Below are 18878 nucleotides of genomic sequence, written 5' to 3' on the forward strand. Positions count from 1 at the left end.
GCTAGGTGTTGACTTTGTTGGGAGCTTATTGGAATTTGTCCCATATATAGTGCCATGATTGCTCTATTATAGCATTGTATTCAAATTGCTTGTCTATTGATTATTTGATTGCATGTACATTTAATTGGAACATTAATAAGGGTCTGTTTACATTTATTTAATTTAATTTCAGTTCAGTTCAATTCAGTTTCAATCAGTTTAGTTTATTCAACTCTAATCTGTTCAATTCAGTTCAGCTCCTAATTTCCCTCTCTCATAAAATATTCATTTCAGCTCAGTTCAATTCAGCTCCAATCAGTTCAATTTAGCTCCAATAAGTTCAGTTCAGCCCAGTTTAGTAAATGTGAACAGACCCTAAGTCTTAGGATTTATGACGAACTAATAGGCAACTCATAATAATCAAGTCATCCATAATTATTCTAACCAATTACGTATTAATGATACAGGCATATATTATTTTCTCTAATTGAGTTAATTTTTTCAGGTGTAAGTAGTGGTGGGCATGGGCCGTGCCGGGCCTGCCGTGGGCCGTGCCTAGGCGGGCCATGAACAGTGTCGTGCCGGGCCGTGCCGGCCCACGGTGGAGGCGGGCCGTGCCGTGCCGGCCTTCAAGGTTTCCCTGTCCACGGCACGGCCCACCGTGCCGGTCGTGCCGTGCCGGGCCGCCCGTCGTGCCGTGCCGGGCCGCCCATCGTGCCGGCCACCGTGCCGGCCCACGGTGGAGGCGGGCCGTGCCGGCCACCGTGCCGGCCCACGGGCCACGGCTTACCCTTTTTTCTTTTTTTTTTTTAAAAAAAAAAATTTAAAAAAACTTTAAAAAAACTTGAATTTTTTTTATGAAAGAAAAAATTGAATTGAATAATTATACAATTTAATATTTGAATTTAATAATTATTAAATTTTTTATGGAGTTAAGTTATATTAAATATTGTTTAAATTATATTAATATTTATTGTTCATTCATAATTTACTATATATCATATTATTCATATAACTATATAAGTATTAGACAAAATTTAAATAACAATATAACATATTCCATAAAATTAAAAGTTGAAAAAATTCATTCATAAAAATTTATTAAGTAAAAGATAATATGAAGTACAAGTGTACAACTAACAATAATTGATGAATAACTTATTTTGTTATTTTATTATACGGCTAATGTTAATAGAGTACATAGCCAACATAGGAAATACTAACATTTTCACTAATTAATAGAGTACATAGGAAATACTAGAATTTTCGCTAATTAATATTAATTCTCGAGTTGTTGGTAATCTTCAATCAAGGTCTTCATTATCTTCTTCGTCTTCATCTTCGGCTTCATGTTCACTAGCTAATGCGGAGGAGCTAGTTGAACCAGAACGATCGGAACCATCGATGTTGTCGTTGGCCGTAAAAGTACGATCTTGGATGCGTTCTTGGGCATCCATCCAATCCTTCAAGCAAACACACATTTCTAGTGTTTCGGGCTTCAAACTTGTTTTTCTATCGTCTAGAACCCTTCCCGAAGCACTAAAAGCTCGTTCCGAGGCAACGGAGGAGGCTTGGATGCTGAAAATATCACGTGCCATTGCCGCCAAAATTGGATGCTTTGTGCTTTGGGATTTCCACCAATCTAGGATGTCCATCCCCAACCTCGAATCTTCATCCAAGCCTTTCATGAAGTCGTAGTTTAAGTACATTTGCAACTCCGAAACATCGCTTTGTGTTCGCCTTGATGATGATCCACTACCTGAAAACTTAGATAACATGTTAGCAGCTTGGGCCGCCAAACTTTTGCCCGTTTTACTTACGCTTTTGGATGTTTGAGAAGGGGCAAAATGAGTGACGGTTCCATATTTAGATTCATAAACTCTATATAACTCAAAAAATTTATCTTTCACATGATTTTTATATTGTTCGACACCATCACCGAGTTGCATGCATTCATAGTAAATATCAATTAGCATAAATGTGCCATCATACTTTGATCTAGGATCTAAAATAGAAGCAAACATATAAACCATAGGAAGCTTAGTGTAATATTTACGCCATTTAGCCTCCATTTGTGGAACATAATCATTGTAATCTTGTTGTGATCGATGTTCATAAAGAAGTTGAGCAAATAAACATGCATTTTGAAGGAAAGAATGAATGCAAGGAACATAAACAGAAGAAAAACAGTGAGTCATACTATATAATAATTGTAAAAATTGCATATATTTTTCACAATTATCCCAATCGGAGTCTGCTATCATGAATTGTGGATACTTATTATTGTAAAACAATGAAAATGGAACTCTATACGAAAGTGCCTGACTCAACATGTCATAGGTGGAGTTCCACCTAGTTGGACAATCCGTTTTAATTCTAATAGGCTTTATCTTATTTTGCTTAAGATATCGCCTCCATTCCTGATACCTACTGCTAGAAGACATAATAGACAAAACAGCATTTCGAATTTTGGAATAGTATGGACCAATTGCTTCTTGTCCATCCTTAACACACAAGTTTAAAACATGACAAATGCATCTAATATGTAATGCATCTCCATCCATTATGACATTATGCAAGTTTGGTTTAATTAGATTAGCACTAGCTGTCATGGATGTTGCATTATCAAACGTCATGGACATGATTTTGTCCCTAAGACAATATTCATCAAGAGCACTCATAATACAATTAGAAATATTAAAGGCCGTATGGGGGTATTCAAGCAATTTGAAATAAATAATACGTTTTTGCAATAACCATTCACTATCAACCCAATGACAAGTAACACACAAATAATGTAAACCATAACCACCATCCCATGCATCAGAAGTTATAGAAACTCTTGAAGTAAGAGTTTTAAGTTCTTCAATTAATTTAATTTTGTATTCTAAGTAAGTTTTCATGGCAGCTGTTTTAACGGTTTTTCGGGAGATTTTTTTGTGTTGGGGTTGTAGTGCTCGTTTAATGTAATTGTTAAACGGATCACTTTCAGCAAAAAGAAAAGGTTGTTCGGCTTGGACTATCATTCTCCCAAGTTCATCCCTATCCCTCTCATAATTGTAAGTGAAGCCATAAGGATGGAATTGAGAAATTTTTGGTTGAGTTGGGTCAGTACTAGGGGCACCACATTTTTCACTGTGTCGGTTTAGGTGCCCCGTACCGCCTTTGGCTGGAGCCGAATAAATATTACCACAAGTTTTACACTTGGCTTTTTCACCATCTCTACTTAACAAGAAATATTGCCAACATTTACTCTTTCGGTTTTTCAAAAGGGTCATTTCTTCTTCGGTGTACCATTCAATGAATGGGTTATCAGATGGGGGAATAGTATTTTGGACGGATGGGTCACTAGAGCCGGCAGGTTGTGTGTTGCTTGCTTGAGTTGTTTGATAGTTAAATTCAAAAGGCATATCATGTGCGGAGGCATAATAAGGTGGAGATTGGGTGCTTTGCCATGGTTGGAATGTCCCTTGTTGATCTAATCCGGTGGGAAAACCGGTAGAAAACCCGGGGTGGGTGGGATTGGCCATTGTAGGGATTTGCATAGTAGGGATTTGCATTGTAGGGGGGGCATAGAAGAGCCTTCCAATGGTCGTTTAGATTTGGCTTTTTTAGAGGAGGATTGGTTCGGGTTTGATGCCATGATTAATTAAGATTATTAACTAATAAATAATAATTAACAACAATATTAACAATTATAACAAATTAACAATTATAAGTTTATAACACTAACAAAGTAACAAATTATAACAAATTATAACAATTAACAAGTATAAGTAAGTTTTTTTTCTTAATTATTACTTAATTAGTAAGTTAATAAATTTTCAAAAATAATTATAATAATAGTAGATTATCTAAATCAATGAGATCCCAGGTAGGTTATGGTTAGGATCGACGTTGTCCAGAGCCCAAATCCCGCCTTAGACAGATTTCAACAATCCAAATCACCCACAATTAAAATAGAAAGTAGTTTTTATGTAATTAAGTAGTTCCAAGTATACAACAACAATAATAATAATAATAATAATAATAATAATAATAATAATAACAATAATAATAACAATAACAATAACAATAACAAATTAAAATAAAGTTGAGTTAGATCTTACAATGACGCTTCAATGCTTTCCCAAATTTATAATTTCTCGAATTTATAATTTCCCGAAATTATAATTTCCCGAATGTAAATATAACAATTTTTTTTTTTTTTGGTAGTAGACTAATAATATTAAAAATGTAAAATTTATAATAGAATAAGAGATTAAGAAATATTAAGAGATTATAATTTATAAATTATAATATATGAGAATAAGAGAGTAAGAGAGTAAGAGAATGAGATGAGAAGATGAGTATTGAGTTGTGGAAAGAATTGGAAGTTGAGGGTGGTATTTATAGGTGAAAATAGAGCCGTTTATAGCCGTTTATGGCCGTTGGAGGGAAAAAACAAGAGCAGCGCCAGTTTATAGCCGTTAGCCCGCGGGCCGTGCCTGCGGGCCATGCACGCGGGCCGTGCCACGGGCTATTGGCCGGGCTCGTGCCGTGCCGGGCCACTTTTGGGTTTTTTTTCACCGCAGCCCGCACGAGGCACGAGGGGCGTGCCATCGTGCCGGGCCGGGCCTGCCGTCGGGCCGTGCCGTGCCGGGCCATCCTCGTGCCGTGCCCGGGCCGCCCGCGTGCTGACCCGGCCCATGCCCAGCTCTAGGTGTAACCGCTTATGAGGGTGAAATATCCAACATGACGACGTGTAGTATGACTAGTTGGGAGCATGAATGTTGTAAAGGTCTTGGATGGCTACTTAGAAGATTAGAACAATTTCTTATAAGCTTAGATTCTATATTAGATAACCACACATAATTTACTTAGAAAATGTAACAAAATTAACAATAATGTAATGTAAATTGGGTAAGAATAATGATGTTGAAAAAATTAATTATTATATTATTTATATAATGATGTATTATCCAAAACATTTTGTTTAAATAAGTATCTCCCATAATTCGTTTATATTATAGTAAACCGTATAGTGTTCTAGCTTACAAGTTACAACATGAGCAAGTGTCCTATAATTTGTACTCCGTAATAATTTACGAAGTATCATCTACTATTAAGATTTTATTGGTCGATCTCTATTACTATTAATACTATATATCAACCAATGATAGATATTATTCGTGTGTGTTGCTGTCTAAATTATTTGTATGCTCGAATAATATCCAAATTCTTTATTGCGGTTAGGATCTTCGGATAGATAGAGTGGTGATGTATTGACTATTGATCCTTAATGCATGCTTCGATTCTTGACCAAAAACCAATTATATCATCATAAGTTTGACAAATGCGATAGTAATACCAACTAGTCTAGTCGATAAAGTTAAGAATTGAAGACGATATATTATTGTCTACATTAGTACCTTTAAGTTCTTAACAATTAACAATACATTAAAAATCGGTTTTGTTTATTAAACAATACTCGTAAATAATAATATTCGGAGCATCCAATAAACCAATACAACAAGTAGTTCTTATTGCAATAAGAAAATTAGATGAGTAAACATTCCACAAGAGGTCTATAATTGCTTTGATTTTTTGTTTAGATCAAGTTGTGCATTTGGCTCACGAGGTGGCAATTTTTTTTGGGTTGTAGAATTTTTTTTTTTTGCTTTCTCATTGTGCTAGCTAGTTTTAAATATGATGTTAAAAAAATTGATTATTTTATATCCTTTGAATAGGAGGAAGCCCCAGTTAATCTCTGTGATAAACAAAATTTGTTTATCACATGTCATTTTGGTAAATAAATCAACAACTTTATCTAGTCATCATCACTCAGGACCCACTTTTATGAAAAAAGTTTTTGATTTATTTACAAAATTGCCATGTGATAAACAAATTTTGTGAATCTCATAGATTAACTTGTATTTACCCTTTGAATAGGGCCAATCTGGATTATTAAGGTAGGGTTTGAGTCAAGTATTTTTTATTTCGATCATGTCATGCGTAGGTTGGATAAATTAGACTTTGGGATTGCAGTATAGATTAGATCTGTCAATTCGGGTTTGGGTCGGGTCAACTCGGGTCGATCAATTCAGATTAATTCCATAGCCAATGCGAGTCAGGTTTGGGTTGGGTCATGCTTGAGTCGGGTCACGTTGGGTCATATTTCTTGTCGGGTTTAGGTCGGGTTAATAACAGGTTGGGTTACATTCGGGTCGGGTGAACAATAGGTCGGGTTTTCACGGGTTAAAACGGGTTAGGTAATTCTCGGGTTCGAGTCAGGTTCGGTTCAAGTCAATAATTTACGGGTTAGAATCAGGTCGAGTCATTCTCGGGTTTGAGTCGGGTTCGGTTCAAGTCAATAACACTACAAGAAAACAGACAAATAGCGACGGAATCGTTCCGACGGACATAAAATTCCGTCGCAAAAGTCGAAATTTACGACGGATTTTTATTCCGTCGGATATTTCCGACGAATTCTAAAAGTTCGTCGGAAATCCGTCGGAAATTTCCGACGGAATTAAAGTCCGTCGTAAATTTTGACTTTTGCGACGGAATTTTCCGTCGTACAGTACTATTTCCGACGGATTTTAATTCCGTCGGAAATTAATTTAAAAAAAAAAACTTTAAAAAACCCCTTTAGAGAAAACCTAAAATAAGACGGTTCACTCTCTTTCCTCCTATCCTTTTCTCCTCCTTCTCTCTCCTTCCTCCTTCTCCCTGATGCGTCGCTCTCCTCTTCTTCTCTCTCCTTCCTTCTTCTCCCTGATGCGCCGCTCTCCTCTTCTTCTCTCTCCTTCCTCCTTCTCCCTGATGCGTCGCTCTCCTCTTCTCTGCTTCCTATCTCCTCTTATTCTCTCTCTGCTTCCTCTCCTTCTCGTTTTCCTTTCTCCTCTTCTTCTCTCTCCTTTCTGTTCTCTTTTTCTCCATTGTCGGCCTCTCCTCTTCTCTTACTTTCTTTTTTTCTTGGTAGGTGGTGTTCATGATGCCAACGAGTTTGGTTTGGTGGTGTTCAAGACGCCGGTGAGTTTGGTTGGTGGTGTTCAAGTCGATTTCTCGCCAATTTTTAGAAATAAATGGTTTTTCAAGTCAAATTCGACCCTGAAAACTTTAGATCTAGAGTTTTCAGGTTCGAATTTGACCTTTAAAACCCAAATTCGAGCCAATTTTGGGGTTTTTTTGGGTGAAATTCAAGGTATGTACCTTTTTTCTTACTTATTTTTGTTTTTTGAGATTTTTTTTTTAATTTTATAGTGAATTGTGGTTGAATTGCGGTGGTGGTGGTGGACTTGTCGGTGGCGGTGGTGTAGATCTAGGTCAGGGTTTGGGTTAGGGTTTGGGTGTTTTAGGTGCTTGGATCTGGGTATGGGTTTGGTGGGGTTTTGGTTAGTGTTCGGTCAAGGTTTGGTCGTTGGGGTGAGGTGGATTTGGTGTGGGTGCAGTGTGTCTGGTCGGTTTTAGGTGGGTGGGATGGGTGAGGGTTGGTTTTAAGTGTTGGGTGGATCTAGATCAGTTTTAGTGTAGGTGGTCGGTGGTCGGTGGTGGTTCGCTTAGGGTGGTAGGTGGTGGTTGTGGGGAATATTTGAGGAGTTTTTGTATTTAATTTGTTGCGGTGGAGGTGGCGGTTTAGCGGTGGGGGCTATTGGTGGTGGGGGGTGGTGCGGGCTTTTTTTTGTTTTTTAAAAAGGATTTTCCGACGGAATTTCCGTCGGGAATTTCCGACGGAATTATTTTCCGTCGGAAATTTCCGACGGACTTTTCCGTACCTTGAAAACCTCTTCCGATGCTTAAATCCGTCGGAATTTCCGTCGGAAAAGTGTTTACGACGGAAATTCCGTCGGAAAAGGTTGATTTTTCGACAAATACTATTACGACGACACGTTCCGACGGAATTCCGTCGGAAACACGATTTCCGACGAAAAACAGGGTGTTTCCGACGGAATTTTTCCGTCGTAATTAAGCCGTTTTCTTGTAGTGTAATTTGCAGATTATAATCAGGTCGGGTCATTTTCAAGCCGGGTCATTCTCGAGTTCAAGTCGGGTTCGGTTCATCAAAATAATTTGCGGGTTATAATCAGATTGAGTCATTTCCAAGTCGGGTCATTCTCGGATTCAATTCGGGTTATGTTCAAGTCAATAATTTGCAGGTTACAATCAGGTTGGGTCATTTTCAAGTCAGGTCATATTCGGTTTCAACTAACTATAAATAGATAATTATCATTTTTATCAAGCTAATTATTTCCTTTGACTATAATATATATGGAAATATACTAGGGAACTATAGTCAATAATTTAGGAAGATAATTATCTCCTTTGACCATACAACATATATATACTATATTTAACTCTTAAATTTGAGGATGATGCTCCTTTCTTTTGCTGGCCTGGACCGACTTGGTCTCCCATCACAAAATGCTTTGATTAACAATAATAAGGTGGTCTAAATTGCATTTAAGGTGATTTGAAATCGGGTTAGGAACAATTTGGGTTGAATTTAGGTCAGGTCAATAACAAGTCGTGTTAATTTCGAGTCAGGTTAGTAATAGATCGGGTTGAATTTTTGGGTTGGGTAAGTAATAGGTATGGTAAAATTCGGGTCGGGTCAATAACAAGTCGGGTTGAATTTGAGTCAGGTCAATAACAAGTTGGGTTGATTTCGGGTCGGGTTTATAACATGTTGGGTTAAATTCGGGTTGGGTTAGGAACGAGTCGGGTTGAATTCAGGTCAGGTTCGTAACAAGTCGGGTTAAATTCAGGTTTTGACGGATTAAAATGGGTTTGGGTTAATTTTGGTTCAAGTCGGGTTCGGTGCAAGTTAATCAAATTGGCCATTGTAAACCGGTAAATAGGTGCAAGTTGTAAACCGGTAAATTTGCCGTTTAAAAGCAAATTGAATGGTTCCACACACCTAATTGGACTCCCGGAGGATATTAGGGACTATGGCAAACATTTCGACAATTTTTATTTCTGGGCGAAAAAAGTCAAAAAATTCCAAAACTAAAGGCATTTATCCACGCTTTTTGAGAAATTTTGGAGGTTTCGGGGGCCGGTGTCTAAAAGTCTTAAAATTTTATGGGATACATCTCGGGATCATATAATGCCGTTTGGAACCATATATGATCATTATTTGTTGTCATAAATGTTTGTGGTAGGCTTGAATTAATGAAATCGGTACAAGTTGTAAACCGGTAATTTTGTCGTTTAAAGGCAAATTGGATGGTTCCACCCACCCAATTGGACTCCAGAAGGGTAATAGGAACCATGGTAAAAATTTCGGCAATTTTTATTTCCGAGCGAAAAAATCAAAAAATTTCAAAATTGAAGGCTAATATCCACGCTTTTCGAGAAATTTTAGAGGTTTCGGGGCCCGGTGTAGAAAAGTATTAATATTTTAGGGGATTCATCTCGGGGTCATATAATGACGTTTGGAACCATATATGATCATTATATGTTGTCATAAATGTTCGTAGTAGCCTTGAGTTAATTAATGAAATCCGTGCAAGTTGTAAATCGGTAATTAAATTGGCTGTTAAAATGCAAATTGGATGGTTCCACCAACCCAATTGGACTCTCGGAGGGTATTAGGGACCATGAAAAAAATTTCGGCAATTTTTATTTCCGGGCGAAAAAAAAGTCAAAGAATTCCAAAATTGAAAACTAATATCCACGCTTTCTCAGAAATTTTGGAGGTTTCGGGACCCGGCGTCTAAAAGTCTTGAAATTTTAGGAGATCATCTCGGGGTCATATAATACTGTTTGGAACTATACATGATCATTATTTGTTGTCATAAATGTTCGTGGTAGGCTTGAGTTAATGAAATCGGTGCAAGTTGTAAACCGGTAAATTGGTCGTTTAAAGGCAAATTGGATGGTTATCCACCCACCCAATTGGTCTCCCAAAGGGTATTAGGGACCATGGTAAACATTTCGACAATTTTTATTTTCGGGCGAAAAAAATTAAAAAAATTCCAAAATTGAAGACTAATATCCATGCTTTTTGAGAAATTTCGAAAGTTTCGGGCCTGGTGTCGAAATGAAATGAGATTTTAGGGGATTTATTTTGGGGTCATATAATGCCGTTTGGAACCATAAATGATCATTATATGTTGTCATAAATGTTCGTGGTACACTTGAGTTAATGAAATCGGTGCAAGTTGTAAGCCGGTAAATTGGCCGTTTAAAGGCAAATTGGTTGGTTCCACCCACCCAATTAGACTCCCGGAGGGTTATTAGGGATCGGGTAAACATTACGGTAATTTTTATTTTCGGGCGAAAAAAGTCAAAAAAATCCAAAATTGAAATCCACGCTTTTTGAGAAATTTGGGATGTTTTGAGGCCCGGTGTTGAAAAGTTTTGAAATTTAAGGGGATATATCTCAGGGTCATAAAATGTCGTTTGGAACCATATATGATCATTATATGTTGTCATAACTCATAAATATATGTTCATAGTAGGCTCGAGTTAATTTAATCGGTGAAAGTTGTAAACCGGTAAATTGGCCGTTTAAAGAAAAATAGGATGGTTCCACCCACCCAATTGGACTCCCAGAGGGTATCAAGGACCATGGTAAACATTTCGGCAATTTTTATTTCTGGGCGAAGAAAAGTGAAAAAATTCCAAAATTGAAGGCTAATATCCACGCTTTTTGAGAAATTTTGGAGGTTTCGGGTCCGGTGTCGAAAAGCCTTTAGATTTTTGGGGATACATCTCGGGGTCATATAATTCCGTTTGGAACCATATATGATCATTATATGTGTTTCATAAATGTTTGTGGTAGGCTTGAGTTAATAAAATCGGCGCAAGTTGTAAACTAGTAAATTGGTCGTTTAAAGGAAAATTGGATGGTTCCACCCACCCAATTGGACTTCCGGAGGGTATTAGAGACCATGGTAAACATTTCGGCAATTTTTATTTTTGGGCGAAAAAAAGTCAAAAAATTCAAAAATTGAAGGCTTATATCCACGCTTTTTGAGAATTTTTGGAGTCTTCGGGGCCCGGTGTCGAAAAGTCTTGAAATTATAGGGAATACATGTCGAGGTCATATAATGTCGTTTGGAACCCAATATGATTATTATTTGTTGTCATAAATGTTCATGGTAGGATTGAATTAATGAAATCGGTATAAGTTGTAAACCGGTAAATTGGTCATTTAAAGACAAATTAGATGGCTCCATCCACCCAATTGGACTCCCGGAGGATATTTGGGACCATGGTAAAAATTCCGGCAATTTTTATATCCTGACGAAAATAAGTAAAAAAATTTCAAAATTGAAGGCTAATATCCACGTTTTTTGAGAAATTTCGAATGTTTCAGGGCCCGGAGTCGAAAAGCATTGAAATTTTAGGGGATACATCTTGGGGTTATATTATGTCGTTTGGATCCATATATGATCATTATATGTTAAGTTGTTATAAATGTTCGTGGTAAGCTTGAGTTAATGAAATCGGTGCAAGTTGTAAACCGGTAAATTGTTCGTTTAAAGGCAAATTGGATGGTTACACCCAGCCAATTGGACTCCCGGAGGGTATAAGGGACCATGGTAAACATTTCGGCAATTTTTATTCCAGGTGAAAAAAGTCAAAAAATTCCAAATTTAAAGGCTAATATCCATGCTTTTTGAGAAATTTTAGAGATTTCGGCTTATAGATACTATAATTTAAATTTCCTCAAAAAAAAAAAAAAGATACTATAATTTAAATATTTACTTTTCTGCAATAAGTAATTAATAATGCGTTATCTTAAATTACTTTGAATTGTATTCTAGACACATTCATAGTCGGATTTTAGACTAGATGATCAACTTTTACCAACTCTACTTTCGATTATTTGCCACTTTTATGATAATAATCAATATGCATGTAAATTTCAACTCGTTCTATACAGCATCCTAAGTATAATTAAGACATTGACGTAATCACATACTACTAAAAAAAACAATGATGATTTGGTTTATAATTTTGTCTTAGAAAGTGACAATAAAACGTTGTTTATTGTACGTTGTTAATGACTAGTATGTATTCAATCACTTAGTTATGCATTTATGCATCAATCATACAACAAGACTTAGTAGAAAAACATGTCTAATTATTTTAGGGCTTAATTTTCAAAGGGGGCCCTAATCTTGATGTTTCAAGAATCGATTGATTTTACGAAAACACCCAAAATTAATACTGTAATAATAATTGTGAAGAGAATGGGGATCTGCCGACTGCCCTATTTTCCAAGGGATCTTTAGGATGTACTTAAGTGCTTTTTCACCTAAAAAGTGAGTACTAATTTTAGTAAGGTATAATTAAGCTAAGTAGCTATCGATTAGAAGCACAATGTATATTTAATATGTCATATTTGTACCGGAAAATATATTAATATAATTTATACATAAGGTAAAATATAGCATATTAGATACGAAGTATGTTTATTTTACAATACTGGTATTAAATTTTATACTTTTACCTTAAAAATAATTAAATAAGCTATTGTCTTGTCATACATCAACAAAAATACTACCTCGGTCCAAATTACTCGCAACTTTAGGGTATATTTGTGAGATATAAAATATTCCAAAGTTGCGAGTAATTTGGATCGAAGGTAGTAAAACGAACACTTTTCTCAAAAAAAAAAAAAAAAAAAAAAAAAAACTTTGTAATTACGGAGTATAAAAATTAGAGGAGTTATAAAAGTTTTTTCAGCAAAGCCATGCAATAATGATTTGATTGGCATGTAAACGAACCTTGAGGGAAGCGAAATAATTATTAGCTCTAAATTGACATTAGTTTCTATTAATGGGTCTAAATCTGATCCATTCAAAATTTATGTTAATTAGAAACTTATTTTTCGTAACAAAAACACTTGAAGGCAGGGAGACAATTTCCACGTGTTATAGTGCAATAGGTTCACTTAATGCAACAAATCGCATTTACATGTACGTTGAAAGAATATGTAAATCATATAAGGATGGCCAAAAATTTCCCACTTCTTTAATTACTAAAGCAAAGTGACATATAACATGGCTTGATTTAACTTGGCTTGTAGAAATGCATGTAGCTAGATGTCTTTTTAATTTTCAAAGGATTGCATAATGACATGATATAGCATTATAGTACAAAGGGTTTTGTTTCAATTTCACCCCTCCAACCATAACTTAAAGGTTATAATCCTCAATTCAACTCTCTTCTGGGCATGATACGCGTTGGCTAGCTATTTGAAAGACGTACTAATGGTGGGTCACTGTGATCGAAACTAAAAAAAAAAAAAAAAAGAAAATTTATCTATCATCCGAAAGAAAGAAGGGAGCACATCCTACCAATAGTATGAATCCATGAGTACATGTAGGCACATAGGGTCTATGTTTTTCACAAGCACATAGGAGGGGATTTTGGGATTATTATATTTTTTTTTCTCCCCTTAATGGTGCAGTGGTACATTTAAGGTACCATTATGCAAGTAGTGGTACTTTTTGTCGTCAAATTTTGTACCACCGTTTTTTCTCATGTTCCCATTATTTACAAAAATGCCATCCTATTTGTTTCATTGGCACATATGCCCTATGCGCCAATACTTCTCCATGAATCCATAACCCATTTTTTTTTTGGGAAGGTCGCAAATTTATTACAGCAGATTCTTTCAATTTATTTTCTCACCACACAAAATTTCCTTTTCCTATATCTCTTTTTAGTGATTTAAAGAGAACATCAAACATATATAACATGAATAGTGATCCAATATAAAGCATGATCATAAACAAGAAGAATAATTCTCCAACTCATAATCGACCATAGTAACTTTTAGGGATTTGAAATCTAGTGCATAATGCTAAATAGATCCCTAACGATCCTCTTACTCTACTTTACAAAAAACAAAACAATAGAATTCTTCACTAAATTGATTAAATTTTCTTCTACCCTACACACACACAATGGATAAAAGTGGAATCCCTAAAGTCAAATTTCAAGAAAAAATTAATTTGTTTTGAATAAAAAGAGCAAAGAAAAAAAGGGAGAAAAACATGTGCTCACAAAGTAATAAATAGAGTAGTGGAAAAGAGATTTAGATGCTTCATCCAATAGATCCTTAGATAGAAGGGTAACCCAAAAAAGAAAGGGACAAAAAAGCAAAAAATTAAAATTAAAATAAAAAATTTCCCTTATAATTTTAACATGAATTCTTCAACTTTGTTGCACTAACAAAGATGCCATTGCCTGCCAAATTCATGAACAATTTCTAGTGCTTTGCCACTTTTAAAGGACTAAAAATTTCTAAATAAATATGAGAAAAAGAGGAATCCAATGATGATAACTGTCACAAAAATAAAATACAATAGCATATGATATACGTTAGTGACCCATTTAAGCCAAAAATTTTGTAGAGTGATTGCACATGATAAATAATAATGTGTTATTGTCATTTTCGATATTATAATTATTTGATTTTGTACTCGTACATGATACGAGTAGATATATATAGATAGATAGATGATATGAGACACTCCGGTTTTGGTATAGTCATATCTAATATGATTGTCACACATGGTAGAATGTGAGGTAGCAGACATAAGTTTTCAGTTTTTTTGTTTAAGCATGGGTTATGCTTTGCCCCTGTTTTTGGAGACACTCCCATTATTTTTTATACACAACTCACAAAGATGTAACCATAACAAGAGAATCCATTATTGACTAACTATGGAGTTACTATCAAGTCACAACCATTCCTTCCATTGAGCTCTTTCTACGGCGTGCGATTACACATGCCTATGAGCTTCCATGGGTGGAATGAGCGTTTCCGTACATGGAAATATTCCCAACTAATATACTTTTATTTTATACTCCGTATTATTACATGCACCAGGGAGCACCTAAAACCTACGATAATCCCAATTAGACGCATGCATGGAAAAGCGAGCGTCTAGAGTTAAGAGGGGTGTCATGGATAGTTCTGAGTGAAATAACTGGATCTGAATGTGAAATGTTAAGAAAATAGCTGTGATTACGAGTATAGTGTAAGATGTAACCCTTTACCCTTGTACTGAAGTCCTTGAGGTAATGTCACTATGATGGAAATCATACCTTTATAAACACAAATTTAGATCTATATAGATTGTATGGCAGATAGCAAAATACGAGTAAATCATGAAGAAAGCATAGATCTTTCCTAACAAAAGCTTGCAATCAAAGACGGGGTGAGAAATTTGCAAATTAACGAGGCGTTACACGACGAATATGAGTAATGCTAAGTCAAAATCAATATGGAATACATCGTTTTCATGCACACAGGACTGAGGTGAACCTGTCACATTTTGATACATGCTCACGGGAAGTAATTCAGATTTCTAAATCCCTGAATTATACGAGCCTATCATCTTTGGTAACATTTTGCAAAAATCACTATATTGATCAAAAAATACTTTCACCCAAGTATGTCTCAGCGACAACGAAAATTGTGATAGCATGTTTATATCGATAATAGGGTGATCACCTGTTAGCCTGCCGTTTACACCAGCCCCTCTTTCCTCCAACCTCAGTTGGCAACTGGTGATTATGCAATTAGTGACTCGCTTCTCCAAGTTCTACTCCTCTTTTTCACCACCCTCGGGTTTGGTTTGGTTTATACTGGCTTTAGCATTGGCAAGGAATGTTGGATCTGGCTCATGCTTGTCTGAAGGCTCTTTCATTGCCATGTATATGTAAAACGCAATTACCACGTTAACTGATATAACAGCCAGAAATCCAACCAACAGTGTCTGATAATAGGGAGAAAGGTTCGCTAAACCTGATACATAGAGAAAAAGTACAATTTAAAGATTATTACCAACCACAATCTTATCTACATCAAATAAAGCATACCAATGTAGAAAGAAAGAGAGAATAAAGCATCAAAATACCGCATTATACCAATAAAAGTACAAAGAAAAGAATAGCTAGCACATGCATTATTCTAAACAAAATTTCACTCATATCTTAGATTGATTATAAAAAAGGCAAATAGTGCAATTATAATGAACATAGCTTGATAGTAGTACACAAGCAAGTTTATTATTCTCACAATCCCAAATGAAGTGCCGCATGTTACTTAAGTTGTCCCAAATAAACTGCAACATTATCATTTTTGGTAAATTTCCACTTCACTTTTTCTACCAAGGGGAAACCCACACTCATTTTCTCTCTCTACGACTACAATACAGGAGGCATACCTTTCATTATTCAGTATACAGCCAGCAGCTTGTTTGATTTTCCTAAGTTCTAACTATAGGACGTGATTTCTAGCTTGTCAAATTAAATTAATCATAGCTGCAAGGGAAGAACACAACTTTTTGTTGTTCCTTAGATTTTATAGTTTCCTATTCTTTCCACGTGGAATGCCATTAATCCAGTTCTTGTATCTGATATTCAACCAGCTGCTAATCATCTCATTGCATACTCTAATGCAAGGACACTTAAAGAAGATGTGCCAAGTTATCTCATTCTCAAGACAACAGAGAAAATTTATCTCAGTGCAGCTAAATAAATGATTATTTCAGGATTTTTATACCTACTTCAAACCCAACGGAACCATGGTAACTTAAGTTGCTCCCTTTTAACCATTTATAGCCAGCTGCAACAGTGACAATTTTCTTGAGATTTAGTTATCCATCCTGACTAGAGCCTGCCTTCACTTGTTTTAATTTACAGATATTTTTCCAGCACCAGCTAGCCCCACCAATTAGCATCCATATACACATTGTGCACCCATTCCAATCATAACAAACCAGCTTTTGGAGTAACTTGCCAAACATACTCTATGTCACATGGTTTCACAAAACACAATTGCTAAGGCCTAAACCACCACAAAGATTTAGTTTTACAAATCCAGTCCCAGACCACAGAAGGGTATGTACATAGGATAGCCTTTAATTTCCATGGAAAAGGTCTGCATAATTGCATTATTTTGTCCATCACTATTTTAGGCAGGTGAAACTAAGTGCCCAATAAGTGTGGATAATTATTAATAAAAATTGATCAGAGTAGAATCAGTAGATATGGTAGTATATGATAGGTGCCTGCTACTCCATCAAGAAACCCTACCAAGGAAGTATGCCGCTTAGCATTTATAAGCAAGGGAAATGTTCCCTTGACATAATCTGAATATTGAAAAAAAAAAATCCTTTTAAACATGCTCAGGTACATTTCCAAAGTAAACAGCAGTTCTAACACTATTTGAACTTGGCCAATAGCATCTAGAGAATGAATTAAGGGATCTAATAGCGAGTTTCGTTGACTTAGCATTCCCCTTGTATAAACCACATCCACAGACAACTAAACTAGATCAGGAGTAAATCTCCACACCTATGGTAAAAGTTAACATCAGCCTTCTTACATACCTACTCCAAGATTTTTGACAAATGCTCCATAGGAATAAGGAATCTCAAGAAGTAAGGAAGAGATAGGATCACATTGTCTTATGCCTACCATCCACATATATAAATAGAGAATAGATAAGGGCAGAAGCACATTGCATTACCCAGTTCATGAGCCTCTCAAGAAAATCAAGAGCTTGCATCATTTCCTTTAAAAAATCCCAGCTTATTGAATCATAAGCCTTTCCCAAAATCAACCTTAATAGTGAACCTAGGAGGCTTGTTCTTGCAATCATACTTCATACAGCTACATAATATCTTGAAACACTAGGAAACTGTGCGTTATTTCTCTATCAAAAACAAAGGTTTTAAGTACAGTGGCAAACATCCCAAGCAGCAGTCGCAGCAACTCTGTTAGTCTAGCACATCGCATTTCAGATATGACTTCATAAATCGCATTACAACTAGCAATAAGTCTAATTTGAGTCAAAAAAAAAGAAAAGAAAAGAAAAAAAATTAAAGGTCTAATTTGAGTCAGCTGGTTGATCACAATTAGCAATCAAATTGTTCTAGTATTAAGCTGCTTCAAAATCTACCCAGAGTAAATAAATCCAGAACAGCCTCAACATCATTTCCAATAATTTACCATATACTCTTAAACCCATCAGGCCCTGGAACCTTTATCTCATTCATCCGAGCAAAGCTCTTCTGACCTCCTGGCCACTTTAGGCGGGCAAAGAAGAGACTGCTGAGCTGCTGTCACTACAGGACCCTCTACAACAATTTCCCTATTCACTAATTTTCTTTTAATGACTTGAACTCCAAAGACCCAAGTATAAGAATTCAAAAAGCACACCCATTGACTAGATTGGATGCACCTTAATTTGGACCCTTCTTTTTCCCAAGAAAATTTTGGGATAAACAATGCTTTCGAATTTAAGAAGCTCACCTTAGCAACATGAGTACTTTGATAATGAAGCCTAGTATCTTTTTCAATATCAATAAAGCTCTCATTATTAGGATACTTATTCAACTTCTCTTGACATTTGACAGCTCCAAACCAACTTATATGACCCCAGGGGGCACCCCAAACATTCATTTCAATTTTGGAAAATTTTCCGAAATTGGCCCAAAAACGTGGATTATAACCTTCAAATTTTGGCCAAGTTTGGACATTTTTGGGCCCAGAAAGGAAAGAGGTCGGAATATTTTCCATGGACCCCACGACACCTAGAAAGGTCATTTGGGTGGATAGAACTTTCCAACTTGCCTATAAACAGTAAAATTAGCCGATTACGTACACGCATCCCTTTAAATACTTAAGGCCATCACGAGACTTTATGAGACTGACTAGTTGTCGTATATGGTTCCAAACAACATTATATAATCATGCGATGCATCCCCAACCATATTGTGTGTTTACGACACGAAATCTCCGAAGATGGTACATTGCCATATCAGCACAATTTTTTTGTTCTCAGACCAGAAAATAACTCTCTAATTAACCCCTTTAAACATTTTGAGCTAAGGAACCACATTAAACATGGCAGTTCGTGAGGACCTTTAGTCTACATAATA

Source organism: Chenopodium album, chromosome 16, assembly GCF_948465745.1.
Source record: "Chenopodium album chromosome 16, dcCheAlbu1.1, whole genome shotgun sequence".
NCBI lineage: Eukaryota > Viridiplantae > Streptophyta > Magnoliopsida > Caryophyllales > Amaranthaceae > Chenopodium > Chenopodium album.